Consider the following 18404-nt stretch of genomic DNA (forward strand, 5'->3'; position numbering starts at 1 on the left):
ATTAAATCCTACAATCATTTTACTTATGTATTTACAAATAAATACTAACGCACTGGATTGTGATTGCCAAGGTAGAAGTCAAATGCTTAAACAAGCAGGTACAAAAATTGGCAGGTGATAGTGCCAGAATTTGAATACAAACTATGAGATTTCAATAACTGTATTTGTTACATTATGCTGTTTGGCATATTCCTGCCATTTAAAGTCATTTTAATCTGAGTTTCATTCAGGGGAAACAAAACAGAAGTTACCATTATGCCTATAAAAGGAATAAGCCAGTAGGAAAATTTGTGAAAGCAGTGTTCTTCAAAATTCCCAAAAGGTACACAAACATAAATGTTCCCTACTGCCCAGTGCTGCTGACAACCACAGGCTAGTCTTAAACTATACATGCAGTAGCGTGGTGTGAAAGAATCCTGTGGCAGGCCAAAGAGGCAGAGTCCAAGTCTATACTAACCAAAAACAAGATAAAACAATAAGCAAAAAAAAAAAAACATAGATTACAGAAATTACTGCATTTAAATAAGAATGTAGTTCTCAAAGCAATAACTATCGGCTCAACTATAATGACAAAGGAGTTAATTTATTAAGAAAACACAGAGATCATAAATGTTGTGTACCTATTTTCAGAACTACTAAATAAGGCAAAGAATGAGATGTGAAAATAGCAATATGTTCTATCATACATGGAGACTTTAATACCTTTCTTCAAAATTAATATAAAAAATCAGCAAAGACAGATGGACTGAATATTAACCATCCTAACCTAGCAGCATTGATCGGACACCATAACCAACAGTACCCAAATATACACGCTTCTCAAGAACAGATGACAATGTTAAAACTCTATCGTATCAAAATGAAGTTGAAAGTCAGTAGCATGGCTGGTGTTATAATTAGCAGCAGTGTGTCAATCAAGCATGAGTGAGACCCTGAATTTTACTCCTAATGCCATAAAAAAATTAAAAAAAAAGAAATCGATTATTTGAAAAATAAATATATATACCCCAATTAATTAACACACAGTCAAAGAAGAAATAAAAGGGAAATTGAAAATTCTTTTAAACTGAATAAAAATGAAAATATAACATACTGTAAACTGTGAAAGGCAGAACCCTTCCACAAACACGAGTAAAGAAAGCACAAACAAATGACCTGGTAACTCAATGTGTTTAGCAGTAAACTCGAGTGAATTTTAAATAAAAAAGGTTAATATCAATAAAATGTTAAATCTGGAAAAATTCTGTGGCTAATTCCAAAAGGTAAGACCAAAATATTTACAGAAATATAAAAATCAGTTCTAGAAGGTGTACAATTTGCTTAATAGCATTTAAAACCGCAAACATTTTTTTTAAATGAGCCATCTCTGCTATAGGAGCTATATATTAATATCTGAATACTTATAGTTCTTATTTCTATCTAATAAAAGCAGATACAGATGTACATGTCAGTCTTTATCTAATTAACTTAAGAAATCTGTGTGTTATCAATTGTCTGTATTCATATAAGTAGCATAAAGGTTAGGAATGCTGAATTCTCCACCGTCTGGAATTATACCCTGGTTTATCAGTACTAGTAGCCATGAGAATGAGGAAGATATTTAACAATCACAGTCTGAATTTTCTCAACTACCAAGTGGAGAACTAGTAATTCCTACCTCCTAGAGTGATCCTAGGAACTGGAGACAGAGCCTTTTGGCTTACAAATTAAGAGTTAAAGAAGTATCAACGACTATTAGGTTGTATTGATTTATAATTACTTGAAGTTTGTAGTCAAGGCGTGGCTTGAATAGTTTAAGTAGAAATAGGATATAATCACAGAAAACTGGAAGATCTTAAGTAATTTAAACTCAGTGTCAAAACAAAAAGAGGTACACTTTCCTTTCAAAGTGAGGAAAATGGGTCAATAAAGAATTCCATATTTAATGGGCTGTTTCTGGATACAAAAAAAAAAATGTAACAATCAGCACTTCAAGCAATAGGGAAGTTCCTAACGCTCAGCCCTTCTGCCTTCAGCTACTCCTTCCTATGTGCTGCATTCAGCCAGCCTATGGGCTTGAATGTTACATCTTACAAAACAGAACGTTTGTTTCTAAATTGGTTTTAAATGGATAAGCAGCCAGCAATATAGTACCTGAACATTTTTATTTCATATTAAAAAATTAAAACTAAATGTGGAACACATTTATTTAGTATGCTTCATCAGTACGAGTATAAATGAATTTGTAAATTAAATATTCAATAAAGCTAGGTTACTGTAATAAACTGTTTTGAGTACTAAGTGGAGGGTCTTGTTAACTGCACGCTTCATAACTGAAAGTTCACCCACAACCCTTTATAGGATATGAGGAAGTTTGCCACTGTGAACCTGACTGCAAGGAGACAAACTATCAGAGAGCAAATCCATGTGATCAGAAACACAAGAGGTCGCATGCTGCCATACACATTTGCCTTGAACTACACCAAATAACAGCATTTAGCCCTTGAAAGAGAAGGCCAGAACAATGTGAAACATTGGTTAAATATGAATGAGATTTTTGATGCTTCACAGAGCCTATTAAGACAGAGGGTGAATACTTAAACCCAGAACAAAATAAGAAAACCAACAGTTTTGAAGGCAGACTTAGGTTATCAATATGAACATCACCAGAAATTCACCTGGGGCTACTTAGCAAGACTCTTACATCAGAAAGCATAAAAAAATTTGTAATACTTATAACAAATACTTCACATACAGAAAAATTTACCTAAAGTGTCAGCTTGAATACTAATTTTAAGCTTTATAACATCTTTGATTTTCATGTGTTTGTTCATATGGGTATGTATGGAAGTGTTGTGTGCTAACCCAGGACACCTAGATCCACAACCCTGGATATTTTATTTTTTGTAAATGTTTTTTATTCCTATCAATGATTTTGTCAATATCAATAAAATCAATAATGTAATGAAATAAATAAATGTGCTACACCAACTCTCTTATTTCATTACAATGTCACTTTCTTAACTTTCATAAGTCCTATCTTTATTGTTTCATAACTATATTAGTCTCAAATTTTTATCCACTCTTTTAAACATTTTAATATTTTATAAAGATAACACTTGGATCACAGATTACAATCTAAATGTGGATTCTAATTCTTGAATTGGTGGGGTAAAAACAGGAAATGCCACCTTTATTTTCAGTCTAACAAGATCGATTAGGGCAACACATCAACTTTAGGATGTGGTTTGTTTATCTGGAAAAAGATGGGGCCAGGTGGACAGTGCCATGAGGCTAGCCTCCTGCCCACCCACTCCTTTCATTGTTGACTGTAACTCCAGGTACTAAATGAATCAAACCCATTAGGAACACAGACACAGAACTGCTAATAGCCAGACACTACAATTATCAGATGTGTGAGCACTGGAATTGATGTCGCTTGTCATTTTAAATATTTCAGTAAAGAACTATAGAGAAAAATTACAACTAAATATTGGTAAGAAAAGACTTAATTGGTCTCACTTACCACTTTGGGATTTTGAGAACCATTGCAGATTCCAGTCTACATTCCTCTGATAAAAATCTCTGAATAAAAAAGAAACAGGAGGCTGTCTTTTGGTGAACTTTAGGTGCAATATCACTTCAATTTCATTTTTTAAAATATCATTTAAATGAGAAAAATTTTAATACACATAGGTGTATTCCTGAAAATTTTTAGCATAAGCAATCGCTTCAAATAGTGGAAAGAGTAATAAACATCAACAATTCAGAAATTCTAGTACATAACTGAATGTCTTATCAATTGAGATAGAAATTCTATATTCAGGTTTCATGAAGTAGAAACAGAAGGTAGAAGCAATTTTATCTCTGCAATTCATTTCTCATCTATAACTGGCATTGCTACACATACATACACACATTTATATATTATATTTAGGCTGAGTTTACCATGAACTTTTACCATTAAAGAGATCAACTTAACATAAAAATTACATGTAATGGTCAGATTTTAAGGCTTTTTTTATTATGTAATAGCCTTAGTCACAAACAGTGGTCCATGCCTGTTATCCTAACGTCTGCGTGATAAGAGGCAAGAGAATCATCAAAAATTTTAAATCACCTGGGCTACACACAAAGACCTTGCCTCAACAATAATAATAAATTATAATTATTAATATGGTTATATAAATTAGTAGTATGCTCCCATAAGAAAACTACTTTTTAAAATGATACTCTATTGCCTATCAAAATAAACAAAATAAAAACATGATGAGATCAAACAGTCAAGAGCCAAAGCAACTTTTCATTTTCTATCTACATGGTTCTGCATAGTTTACCTAATGGGCCTGCACGTTTCTTATAATCTGAAATACATTATTCTTAAATTAACACATACATTCAGACTTAATGACTCAGTATTTTTAAGTACATAAATTAGAGAAAGTTGGTAGCTTCTTCGGGAATGGTAGTATTAACACTTAAGAGTTCCTTATTATTTTCTTCAAGCTTGGCAAGGTGGCACATATCTTTAATACCAGTACTTTACATGAGTTTGAGGCTACTCTACTCTACACACAGAGTTCCAGGTCAAGTAAGGCTATATAGTAAGACCCTGTCTAGAAATTTTTTTTCTTCATTATCATTGTAACGGTTATTAGCTATTTTGGCAGTTTAATATGAAACATTATATATAGTCAATTTATACTTGGGGCTTGCTAAGCTTGACATTTTCTTATTTAAAATGGTACATTTTCAACCTAAGTATTTTATATTCCCCTCATGCTCCTCTCTTGCTGACTTCAGTTATTATACATCTGCAAAACCTCAGATGTGTCTGTTCAGCGCCCTCCATTGGGCACTGCCCATTTCCTGCAACCTCTTACCCCTAGGTTCTACAGAAGGATATGTATGAAATTTTCCTTAATATCTTATTGGGGATGTTAAAACAAATACATTTGATTATTATCATTCCAATTAAAGAATTTTTACTTATTTTAATTATTTCATTTTTATGCCTATTATTTTTTACCTTTTCGTTTATTAATACCACAATTACCCTACTGTGTGCTTGTTTTTGTCTTTAAGTCTTTGCAAGGGTGTTTGCACATGAACTTTTGGCCACTAAGATCAACATCTAGGCCATATCAAGGTTCACTTCTCTTTACTTTCTCTCCTTACCAGAGGCTACACTTTCTTTTGACATCTCTAGAATAATGTTTTTAATTATATATTGATCATTGTAACAATAAAATGTAGGTAATTTAGATTCTATACCGATGTTCCTTCAGAGAGTGACAATATTTGGCCTCAACCAGCAAAATCATCAGCTGAACAAGTAGAACTGATTTGATGTTGCTGGGATGGGTTTGAGAAGGACCCAGTGTATTTATCAAATTCTTCCAGTTTGGCAGGTTAAAACCTATCTTCCAGTTTGGCAGGTTAAAACCTATTTGTACTCCAAATTTTGTTGAGATTTGTTTAAATTTTCTTAGGGTAAAAAGAACGTAAGCTGTATGCCAGGATGCTGCTTTGGTGTGAATGGATGGCCTATACATTTCAAGAGATGAAAATGTAAAAGACAGAATGATGGGATAGATAGGCAATCAACTGATGAGGACTCTCATGATTCTGACTATGGACTGCATGGCAATGGCTCCATAAATGAGGACGGTCCCTTCCATCTTCTGCCATGTGGAGACACAGAACCCTTCTCCTCCAGAAAGAGGAGCATTCAAAGCACCATGTAGTGGGTAAGAACAAACTTAAATAGACAACTGAATCAGATGTTGCCTAAATCTCAGACTTTTCAGAATACACAACTTATGAAAAGAAAATTCAGTTCCTTATGAATTTCAGCCTTGGGGATTTTCTTAGAGTAGCAAAAACAGACTAAGGGAGGGGCCCTTGCTTATTTCAACTGGATGGCTAGAGCGTTACAAATGGTGCTGGGTACAGAGCGCCAGAGTCCAGCAGGAACTGTTAACACAGCTGTAGACATTCACGAAGCCCGTGCAGATTCTCGGTATGATCACCAGTCTCGATTGCGAAGGTGCAGACAATCACTTAGCTAGAGAATTCAGAACCTGGTTCTGGGCAGTTTTTTTCTTCCACACTTTTGCTCCAGACCTCAGCCGTCTTCAGAGTTCTAACATCTGATCTCTTCTGTCTCCGCTAACAGACACCAGTTTCTGCTAACATTCTCAGTCCTTGTCACATAGTCAGGACAATGACGTTAAAAAGAAAGCCAGAGTAAATGTGAGGCTTTTTTTTTCTTTTCTCCCTGCTCTTGCAGAGCAGGCCTACCACCCGAGTGCTGGGATTAAAGGCGGGTGCCACCACCGCCAATAAATGCGAGGCTTTTCTTACAAATGTCTTCCGCACAGTTTCCTGTCCAACTCTTGAAAAACCTACCTCAAAATTAGAAGAATTTGCAATTTTCTGTGGCAAGGGGATTCCAATACCAGCAACAGGAATTACTCTCAACATTGCTTTAAACTGTTCTGCACCCTCCTCATTTCAATTCATAGTTCTCTTCTCTCCTAGTACCCAGTTGATATTCTGAATCTGGGTTAAATACACACAAAATGCTTTTTAAAACTTGAATAAAGTTAGCTGGGCATGGCATTGCAAGTCTTATCCCAACATTCAAAATCAGAGGAGAGAACATTTCGGGTTCCAGGGCTAGCCTTGCTCTATGTTGAGATCCAATGTTAAAAAACAAAAAATCTTAAAGCTTCAAGTATTGTAATCATGATGATATGAAAATATTTATTGTAAATCACATAGTTTCTAACATGAAAAAAAAAACCTGTCTTCAATAGAACCTTCGATACATCAGTGCTGACTGAACTTTTCGTAACCTATAAGGACTTAAGTAAAATAGCATCGCAGCCTGCTACCTACTGATCTGCCTTCATGTCCTTCCTTCCTGAACTCTATCTTCCTATTTCCCTTCATGTCAAATGAAAACAGACAATTCAGAACACTTTAACTTGTCATAATTCTCTTCTCCTGCCAACTATAGCATTGATTTGTTCTCTTGTTAAGTATAAATATCGTTATATTTATATTTAAAATTTATAGAAACATCTCTTTCCAGGGAATCATGAGAGATTTAAATGAGAAATCAGTATAAAGACAAGCACCTTTATATTTTAAAAAACATTTTGATAAAATTGATAATATCCCAAATAAAAACATATTAGCTGAGCACTGATTTCTCAACTGACAGATATTAGATATACTTATGCAAACCAAAGCTGAGACATACTCAAGGCCAAGGGCCTAGAGACAATAGCTTTTTTAAGAGTCCATAATACATTTTGCAATATATTAAAAATGTGAAGAATACTTGAAAATCGAGTATTACACATCTGATGTTAATAATACAGTATCAGAGCCAAAAAACCTAATTATGTGTTTGTAGTATGAATGGATAGATACAATCAGTAAGTATTCCAGAGTTGCTAGGAACTTCATTCTTTGACTATACCTGGCTGATTCTAGAATGTGAGACACCAGGTATTTCCCACCAGGAGAGATAGGCATTCTTTTCTATAGGTACTCTCCAAGGAAACAATCTACCCCTAATACTTTATACACACACACACACACACACACACACACACACACACACATTTTGTAGTCACAGAAACTTCATTCACTTCCAAAGTACCCATGTAAGCCAACTTAGAAAATATTGGGCAAGCAGTACTCTGGGTACCAGACATCTCCAGATGCTTTCACTGAACTTGTTAGCTCAGAGTCCCCAATCTGTTGAAGCAGTATATAAAGCCACAAGTTCCTGTCTAGGTGACAGCTTCCAACCACAGCCACATGCAGAGAAGAGATAAAATCACTCTGAGAACCCACAAAGTCCCCAACCTAGCTGAATTAGACTCTTCTAGATTTTTTTTTTTTTTGAGACAAGGTTTCTCTATGGAACAGCCTTGGCTGGTATTCGTTCTATAGACCAGGCTGGCATCGAACTCACACAGATCCTCCTGCCACTTTAAAAAAAAATTTCTTTAAAAATAAGCAAGATAAGTATATATATTATTTCAATTTTTTTACTTCATTGTAATCCTGAATTCTGGGTTTAAAGGCATGAGCCTCTACAGTCCAGCTCACCACAGCTTCTTAGTAAGAAAAATGATCAGTGTTTTAATTGACCAATATTTTTATTTACAAAGGAACATTAAGACAACAATGTGTTTTCAACCACATAAAAGAAAAATGATGTGATGTAAGCCTTGAATGCTGCAGGGATTGCATCCCTTTAACCATGAACCGCTTATAAATCCATCCCCTTGCTTATGTTCAACATAGTTTAATCAGAAGTGCTATGTCTTCATTCCAGCTCCACCACTAGCATATTCTCATTGGCAGATGCCTTTGCCTAAGTTTAGTCTCCTAGGTACATATAGAAGTAAACTGATAAGCCACTGCAGTTCACAAAAGATAATTACCATTAAATGACAAATTTGCCTGAGAAAAACCGGGCAACTTTTATAAATATAATAAATTATTTCAATGTAGCAGCAGACACTTAGAGTGCCAGTTAATTGGTAGGGTGGAACAGGAAGATTATTTGACTACATGATTTGATGCCACCAGATTAGGAAGTACCGTGAGACCCTGTCTATAAACTTTTTTCTTTAAAAATAAGCAAGATAAGTATATATTATTTTATTTCATTATGATAGTCATAATTTTCTCAAATGTCATAAGTATGATCTCCATTATCATACCTATATTATCATAATTTTTGATGCATTTTTAAATGTTTAAATGTTTTATATGCCAGTCTTCCAAGTATTTAACTTGGATTACATATTGAAAGGCAAAAATGTGTTAAATCACTACTTCCCAGAGCAGTTCAAACACTGACAAGACCTAAAGCTGCTCATAATCAATAAGGTAAAGTCAGTTTCCATCATGCATGCCAAAATCTGTTTATGCTCTAGAGGGGACAGCACAACAATGCCATAAAGGCTTGAGCAGTAAATACCTTAGGCTTTGTGGGCACAAATGTCTCTGCGGCAAACAGTCCATATCTGCTGTGAAGGCGGTCCCACAGAAGTTGTAAACAAATGGGGATGCGTAACACATGGATGAGAAATACATGCATACTAAAGTAGTCTTTAATCAATGTGTGTGAATACGTGTGTGTGTGTGTAACACATATATAACTATATATATCAACATTAATACATATGCATTTTTTTCTGTTTTTAAGTAGTAAAATATTTTTAGGTGCTAGGGATCAAGTCCAGGGCCTCATAATTGCTAGGGATGTATGCTTCCATTGAGCCACATCCCCAACCAACATTTTTTATTCAAAATAGATTTTAAATACTATTTCAAAGAGGACTGTAAAGATATCTCAGCAGTTATAAGCACGTTCTGCTTTTACAGAGGACCTGGGTTCATTTCCCAAAACCTACATACTGGCTTATAGCTATCTCTACGTCCATCTAGGATATCCAATGCCCTCTCTACATACTGGCTTATAGCTATCTCTACGTCCATCTAGGATATCCAATGCCCTCTCTACATACTGGCTTATAGCTATCTCTACGTCCAGACCTAGGATGTCCAATGCCCTCTCTGGCTCCCAAGGGCACCAGGAATACACATGGTGCACATATATACACGCAGGACATTCATGCTAGTAAGAATAAATCTTCAAACATTTATCTAAAACAATGAGCTATCAGTGGAACTCCCCCACCCCAAACCATAAGCCATTTCTGCTCTAAAATATTGCTTCCCAACCTACAAAATGCATATTAACTGCATGGTGCTCTTAATGAAGAGCTGATTCATTAAGACCAGGTGGGGTCTAAGAGTTTGAAATTTCACTAGTCTCCCACTTGAGTAAGATTAAAGGGCTGAAGAAATGGCTCAGCAATTAAGAGGAAATGCTACTCTTGTAGAGGACCTGTCTTCAGTTTCTGGAACCCACATAAGGTAGCTTACAAGCACATCTACCTCTTCTAGCCTCTGCAGGCAACAGTTATCATGCGCACATACCCCCATAGAAACATATATGCACATGGTTTAACAAAATCTTTTTTTTAAGTTGAAGCTCAGCACAGGATGTTTTGGGTAGCAGAACTTTGATAAGGTCCATGTGAAGGGGCCTCCTAACTATTCATTTGATAACCATGATGACTAAAACTTTCTAATACATAATAAAGTGCTAAATAAATATTTCTGTAAGTGATCACATAAATAAACAAGGGAGAAGCTTTGAAGGCAATGCTAAGCTCTTTCTTATAACATGATGTTATCCTGTATGAGTTTACCACTCAAACGCCCATCTTAATATTAAGTTTACTGAAAATAACAGTGCCTTTAACATTCATTATACATTTTCTTCTAACTATTACTCAAATCACACACTTGGTATATAGAGACGGTACAAACACTAGTCCTTAGAAATTGACAAATAACTTTTAGGAATTAAAAAATTCATTCAGATTATTTTTCTTTGTTAATCCACAATTACTATCTTCTGTTTGCATCACTATACCATGCTTATTGTACATCGAGGCCTTCATACATTCTGCTTTTCCAGATTAACACATATCCCTCACTACTTCAAGTTTAAACAGTTTCACCTGTTTAGAAGGAAGTGCGTAAAATAAGAAACCTTATCCTCTCCAGACCTACTTCCCTCATGAAAACACTGTTTTCCCTTTAAGCAGTGAGGCTTCAAAGCACTTAATATATTTATTTATATTATGTAATTCATTCTTCAGAGCTAATCCTTTTATTTTTCTCTTATGTGTACGAATGATTTACCTATGTGTACAGCCATTCTCCAGTGCATACAGTACCTACAAAGACCAAAGGACAGCACTGTAACCTTTGTAACAAAGTTACAGATTGTTAGCCTCCATGTGGATGCTGCTAACCCAAATCAGGTCTACTCCAAGAGTAGCAAGTGCTGTGCACTGCTCAAGCCATCTCTATAGAATGAATTAATTTGTTCAAGGCTGTGGACTTTCCGATATCTATTCAATGCAGTACTTGAAGTTCTAGTTAGCGCAATAAGACAACTAAAGGAGATCAAGGGGATATAAATTAGAAAGGAAGAAATCGAAGTATCGTCATTTGCAGACAGTAAGATGATATAATAAGCAACTCAAAAATTTTACCAAGAAACTCCTATGGCTGGTAAACACCTTCAGTGATGTGGCTGGAGACAAGGTTAATTAAAAAAAAAATAAAATAAAATAATTAGTAGCCTTCCAATATACTAATGACAAACAATCGAGAGAGAAATCAGGGAAACAACATCCTTTACAATAGCCACAAGCAATATAAAATATCTTGGGAGTAACTCTAACCAAGCAAGTGAAAGAACTGTATGACAAAAACTTCAAGGATTTGAAAATGAATTTGAAGAAAATATTAGAAGATGAAAAGATCTCCCTTGCTCATGGATCTGTAGGATTAAAATAGTTAAAACAGCCATCTTACCAAAATCAATCTACATATTCAAACTGATACCCATCAAAATTCCAGCACAATTCTTTACAGACCTTGAAAACAATATTCAACTTCATATGGAAAAAGTAAAAACCCAGGATAGCTAAAACAATCCTGTATATAATAAAAAGAATCTCAAATGGCTGAGAAACACTTAAAAGGAATGCTCAACACCCTCAGCCATTAGAAAATACAAATCAAACTACTTTGAAATTCTATTTTACATCTGTCAGAATGTCTAAGATCAACGACACAAGTTACAGCTAACGATGGCAAGAATGTAGAATAAGGGAAACACTTTTCCATTGCTGGTAGGAGTACAAATTTGTACAACCACTATGGAAATCAATATGGCAGTTACTCAGAGAACTGGAAATCATTTTGCTTTGAGAACCCAGCTATACTACTATGGTGGTTTGAGAGAAAATAGTCCCCATAGGGAGTGGCACTGTTAGGATATGTGGCCTTTTTTGAGTAGACAGCCTTGTTGGAGGAAGTATGTCACTGTGGAAATTGTCTTTGAGGCCTCCCATACTCAAGCTACACCCAGTGTTACACACAGTTGCTTATTCTGCCTGTGGATCAAGATGTAGAACTCTCAGTTCCTTCTCCAGCACCATGTCTACTTGTACTCTGCCATGTCCCATCATGAAGATAAAAGACTCAACCTCTGAAACTGTAAACCAACCCCAATTAAATGTTTTCCTCTATACAAGTTGCTGTGGTCTTGGTGTCTCTTCACAGTAATAAAAAGCCTAAGACAACTAGTCTTGGGCATATACCCAAAGAACACTCCCTCCAACAAGGCCACTTGCTCAATTACATTCATAGTAGCCAGAAACTGCAAGCAACCTAGATGCTCCTCAACTGAACAATGGATAAATAATATATACATTCACATAATGGAGCACTACTCAGTTGTTAAAAAAAAATTATGTAATATGCAAGCAAATGGATGGAACTATAAAAAAAAATCATCCTGAGTGAGGTAACCCAGAAAGACAAACGTGGTATGTACTCAGTTATAAATAAATATTAGCTGTAAAGTAAAAGATAATCATGCTATAATCCACAGGCTAAGTAACAAGGAGGGCACTATGGAGGATGCTTGGATTTCCATGGAAAGGGGAAATAGAATAGATTCTGAAGGTAGACTAGGGGTGGGTAAAGATGGGACTCTTAGCAATGGGACATCCGAAGCCTGAACAAACCTTCCATCTTCTGTTAACAGGCAAGGCTTCCAATGATGGGACCAAGACTCTAAACCAACCACAAACCCTTCAATCTACAATATGTTTGCCTGAAAGATGTTTTGGGATAATGGTGGCCCAGAACTTGTGGGAGTGGCCAGCCAATGCCTGGTCTAATTTGAAGTCCATTACACAAGAGAGAGCCTATGCCCTAGACACTTCGTGGATGGCCAAGAACTGGAGGCTGTATAGCTTAGAAACTTAGAGTAGAACCAACTATGGTTGGGGTGGGGGGAACAGTGAAATGATTCCTTAACGGTTATGCTATTATCATAGATCAATGGCCTTAAACCAGTGGTCACCAGAGAGGCTTCAGCTAATGGGAGCAGATGAAGAGACTCCACATATAAACATTAAGTAGAGAGAAAACCCATGTTGGAGGCCTCCAGCAGGAACCCTCCCCTTGGAGCTCAGGGAACCCTGTGGAAGAAGAGGAGGAATTGTGAGAGACAGAGGGATAGAAAACATCCACAAGAGCATGGCCCATGGAATCAAATAAACAAAACTCATGAGGGCTCACAGAGACTACAGCAGCAATCATGGAGCCTGAGTGGGTCTGGGCTAGACCCTCTGCATATATGTTATAGTTGTTGGCTTAGTGTTCTGAAGGGACTTCTGATATTGGGGGTTGGGTATCTCTTACTCTTTTGCCTGCTGTTTGGACCTCTTATTTCCTACTGTGTTTCCTCATCCTGCCTTGATTTGAGGGTTTGTGCCTGGTGTTATATCTTATTGTGCTCTGTTAAGTTGATGTCCCAGAGAAGCCTGCTATTTTCTGGGAAGAGAGGATGGGTTAAGGGGGAGTGGATCTGGGGAAGAGGAAAGGTCAGCTGGGAACTGGGAGAAGAGAAGAGCAGTGGTTGAGATGTTTTGTATGAGAGAAGAGTAAATAAAAATTAAAACTCCACACTTACTAGTGTGTAAGCTTCTCAATATTTAGAACTGTACTTCCCTTATTCACCATTAAATCTCTGCCAATAGCAGTTTCCAAGCATATTTATTGATTGAGTAAACAAATTTATATTGATATACCCAGTAAAATACATGAGTCCCTTCCCCACTCAAATTCCCCATCTGGCACAGGATGGCCTTCAGTTTCTGAATCTCCTGCTTAAACCCACTGAATGCTAAAATTACAGGACTGTGCCGCCATACTTTTGTTGTTGTTGTTGTTTCTAGTGCTAGATACCAAACTCAGAGCTTCCTGGATTCTAGGCAAACACTCTACCAATATTCCCAACTACTTACACTGCCCTTAACTGGGAGGGTAACCGTAAGCTTGTCATTTGTGACACTGCCCTTGGACTACTGTATGTTTTTACAACCAGTTACAACACTATGCAGGATGCTCCATATTCTCTTTCCAGGGACTGTTGGAGCCGGAACTAAACTCTGACCTCTCCATTTATGCTGGTCTCTCTATCCATGCTGGTCCCTCTATCTCTGCTGGTCACTCTAGCTGAGTAGTGGTATTGTGATGGCCTGGTGTATCTGAGAGTGCTAAGCATTAAATGTACAAAGAGTGAAGAAGAAGGAAGCCTAAATGATGAGAATGGCAATACCTAAGCTCCTAGTGATGGGACTAACAATGTATTTCCAGCACTCCAGGAACGACGTGTTTCCATGGGATTTCAGAAGTTAGCCCAAGAGCCTTCTGCACTTGGATTCTGAGATAGACTGAGATTGGTTTCTGACAGTTAAAAATCAAAAGAAAGTTAAAATAAAAATACTTTTCTGAGTAAACATGTTCAATATACACAGAAGAAAATTATAACCACAAGATGTCTCAAAACTGCAGAAGGGAAAGTACTGTGTAATAAAGAGCTTAGTAAATGTATGCCTATTATGAAAGATTATTAATAAAAAGTATTAAAATTAAAGCATTTATATGAAGACTAACATATCATGAAACAAAGACTTCTACAATAACTGTAGAAAAAAAATTACCAACAATGGACCCTCCTAAAAATATTCAAGATACTTCCTATAAAATGGTTAGCAGCAAGTACATTTTAAGCTAAAAAATTAACAACCGAAATAAAATGATTAATATAAACAAATATAATTTAGCCCAAAATAAATAGGAGCAGAGCAGGAAATGGTATATATCATATAGAGCAGAGGTGAGCTTGAAAATACTACCTGCCATCCTACTACTTACACACGCATGGAAGAAAACAGCAAAATAGATCAGAGCCAATAAACTCTCCAAGAGTCTTCTACAAGCTTATTGCTTCAAAATGTGAATCAATTCTGGTCACTCCTGTTGTCAATTAATCCTATTAAATTAAAAAAATAAACCCTGCTAATTGAGTGATCTACATTTTCAAGAAGTTATAATGGAAATTAAAAAAAAAAATTCTTTCATAGTGCAATTCAAAATATCCATTATTTTCAAAGCAGAAAATGAAAATGTCAAAAATAGTTTTGCTGTAGATATTTAGTTGTTTTCTGCCAAATTAATGAAAGGAAAATATTGCACTTTGAGTTGGTTAATTACCATGAATCCTTCTGCAAAAGGCTCCTGTTTGCAGAATTAAGCCAGCTTCAGTTGGCACACTTCCCTAATATTCATGGAGACTCGGCTATAGGCTCCCCTGTCATCATTCACCAGCTTACTAATCAGCCCTAACCACTCTGCATTCAACTGTCTGGATCCACTGGGAAAAGATAGCCCCTGCACGATAGGGACACAGCACATTTGATGTTTTGAAAGCTTAAGAACTAGCTTTAGAATATGTAATGATCAAGAATACCATGATTTCTAATCCCCTAGAAACTAGAGGCACTTTAAGAAAAATTCTCTGTGGCAATGCTACTTAAACGAACCCTCCAGGCACAAAGCAGTAGATGGAAGGAAATTCCTAAATCAAAAGATCATTTGTTTTCTGAGACAAGATCTCAAGTAGCTCAGGCAGGCCTCAACTCACTGTGTAACCAAAGATGATTTTCAAATCCTGACCCTCTTACCTCAACTGGGATTACAGAAAGAGCCATGAAGATGGCTATTGGCAAGCTTTCCTGAATAGCTATTGGTATGCTAATTTTGAATTCCACTTGGAAATCCTGAACACTTTGACTACCAAAACAACTTCAACAAAAAAAAAAGAAAATTAGATTACAACTACCTGATTTGAAGACTTTTTATAAGTCAGCAATAATCAAGTAAATATGATACCAAGATAGAAAAATACAATAAAGAATTCCAAAACTGACTCACACAAAAATGGGCAACCAATTTTCAACGAATATTCAAAAGCAAGACAGTGAAATAAAGATATTTTTTAACAAATAACATGAGAACTAGATATCCAAATTTTTTTTAAAAAAATAAAATTTAAGTATAAACATGCATGAAATTCTTAAAATCATTGTAGTACAGAAAACAAACTTTGATAATATCTATATGATACATAAAAATTAACCAAGAAAGGGATTTCATGTTACATATTAACAATTCTGAAGCTGAAATATATGTTGCTGAGGTTCAAAGCATAAGAAATGGATTATAGGGGCTATTTCTATCACTTTCGGAAACTGACATCCACAGATAATCAATCATGATAAAACAAAATCCTTTGTAGCAAATTAGAATCAGAAACTTAAGTAGGCATTCACATTTAAATAACACAGATGCAGTAATAACCACAAATATCGGTATAGAAGATACATGAACGCTCTGATTCCGTCAAGAAAACTAGACATATGGCTACAGCAGCAGCAAACCAACTAACCACCCAGTGTGTGGACCCTGGTTGTAAAGAAGATGCTCAAGAAGCAGGAACCAGGGGTCCTTTAAGAAATGTTTAAAACAGTAAAACACAGAAAAGAAAAATAATCGTTAGTTATCATCAAATAATGTCAGAATGCAAAGAAATCCTCAAATCAATAAGTAAAAGAAGCTAGTAAGTCAAGGGAACCTTGGAGCCATCCAAAAGGACTCCCAATGGCAAACTGAGCAATAAAATAAATGATTACCATAGAACATGAATATGATCTATGGTGCAAAATAAATATATATGGCTTCACACTGACATGATAAATAAATAATTAAGGTAGAAGAGATAAATCTTTCTTACAGAATTTCAAATAACTTATGTAGCTGTTTCTCTTGATAGGCCATAATCACCTCCTCTTTGTTCCCCTTATTTCTAGACTAGATTTAATGACTTGCTTCCAAAGAACATAATATAGAAAGGGTAAAAATAAATTAACTTTATACTCAGGTAATCAAAATCAACAAGAATGACAAGGAAAACTGATTCCCTTGCTCACAGGTCTCAACTTTTACCCCCTCACCCACCCCCACAGATAAACACACACAAACACACACAGAGATACACATACATACACACATACATGCATACACACACAACCAGCCTCAAGTACAATATGATTAGAATGACACTGTGTCAGGTAGGTGGGGGAATATAGTTTCACTATATCACACATGCTGGGCTCAAAATCCTGTCGCTTCTACCTTCCAAGTGCTGGCATTCCTGGTATACATCATAATACCAGGTGAAAGAGTGTACCTCAAAATTCATTTGGATTATGAAGAAAACAGCACACAAACCCATATTAAAAGAAAACTCTCCCCAATACATAGTCAATACAGCTCAAAACTTCTATCGTCATGAAAAACATAGAATATAATAAAGAAACTATCGTGGTCCAGAGTAGATGATGGAAACATTAGAACTAAAGACAAAGTGGAATCCAAAACGGAAAGACGAGCTTTAGAAGAAACATTGGTGAAATCCAAATAAAGACTGTAGTTAATTGAAATGTACAATTCCAGTGCTTAGTTTTGATAAATTCATCAGGGTTATGTAAGGTGTTAATAATAGGAGAAAGTAGGTGAGGGGTATGCAGGAACTCTTTGTACTACCTTAGCAACTTTTCAAGTCTAAAATTATTCTAAAGTAAAAAGTTTATTATAATAATGGGTTACAAACTTAAGTGTAAAAAGCAAAGCTACAAATCTTCCTGAATATAAGAAATTACATTTGATGTTTAGTTTGGCAAAATGCTAGCAACAATAAAACACATAAAGGATAAAAATCGGTAATTCTGATTGAATCAAATGGAAAATGTATATCTTCTGAAAGGTTCTTTATAGGAATTGAAAAAGAAAGCAGAAATTAATAATAAGCAAACCAGAATCTAGAAAGCATAATGCCTAACAAAGAAATTATATTTATAATATATATAGAACTCCCAAAACTCTAACAATTTGATTAAAATTTCGTAAAATATTTGAATAGCCCCCAAAGAAAATACACAACAAAACATGCACAAAATTACCAACTACAAAGAAAAATGCAAGAAAATATCACAAATTGAAGTCATTACACATGTGGCTAAAATGTTAAAGACTTGGGAAGTTTTGGCAAGGGTGCCCAGGAAGTGAAATTCTCTTGCAATTATGGTTAGAATATAAAATTAGTATGTTTAAAAAGCAGTTTAGGAGCTTCTTAAAGATTTCAACATAGACCTGTCATTTAATCTAAGCCTGTTACTTCTAGGTACTTACTCAAAGGCAAACAAAAATTATTACTGGTCATAGCAGTCTTCAACAATATAGTTAATAATTGGATGTCGGATCATCTTATACTCATGTTGCTATTAACAGATAAAGGATAAAACAACTTCAATATATGACTCATCATTTAA

General features: G+C 35.5%; 1 protein-coding gene across 7 annotated transcripts in view; it reads right to left on the reverse strand.

Moving 5' to 3' along the window:
• Positions 1 to 18404, reverse strand: part of Rfx3 (regulatory factor X3) — a 248446-nt gene that overhangs the window by 158732 nt on the left and 71310 nt on the right. For 3 of the 7 annotated variants that reach the window (XM_075973777.1, XM_075973780.1, XM_075973778.1), the window contains exon 2: positions 3506 to 3564. The exons of the other annotated variants lie outside the window; for them this stretch is intronic. The gene's annotated coding sequence lies outside the window, so the exon portion shown is untranslated. The remainder of the gene's footprint in view (positions 1 to 3505; positions 3565 to 18404) is intronic. 7 annotated transcript variants of the gene reach the window in all.

The sequence above is a fragment of the Microtus pennsylvanicus genome, chromosome 5 (assembly GCF_037038515.1).
Source record: "Microtus pennsylvanicus isolate mMicPen1 chromosome 5, mMicPen1.hap1, whole genome shotgun sequence".
Lineage (NCBI taxonomy): Eukaryota > Metazoa > Chordata > Mammalia > Rodentia > Cricetidae > Microtus > Microtus pennsylvanicus.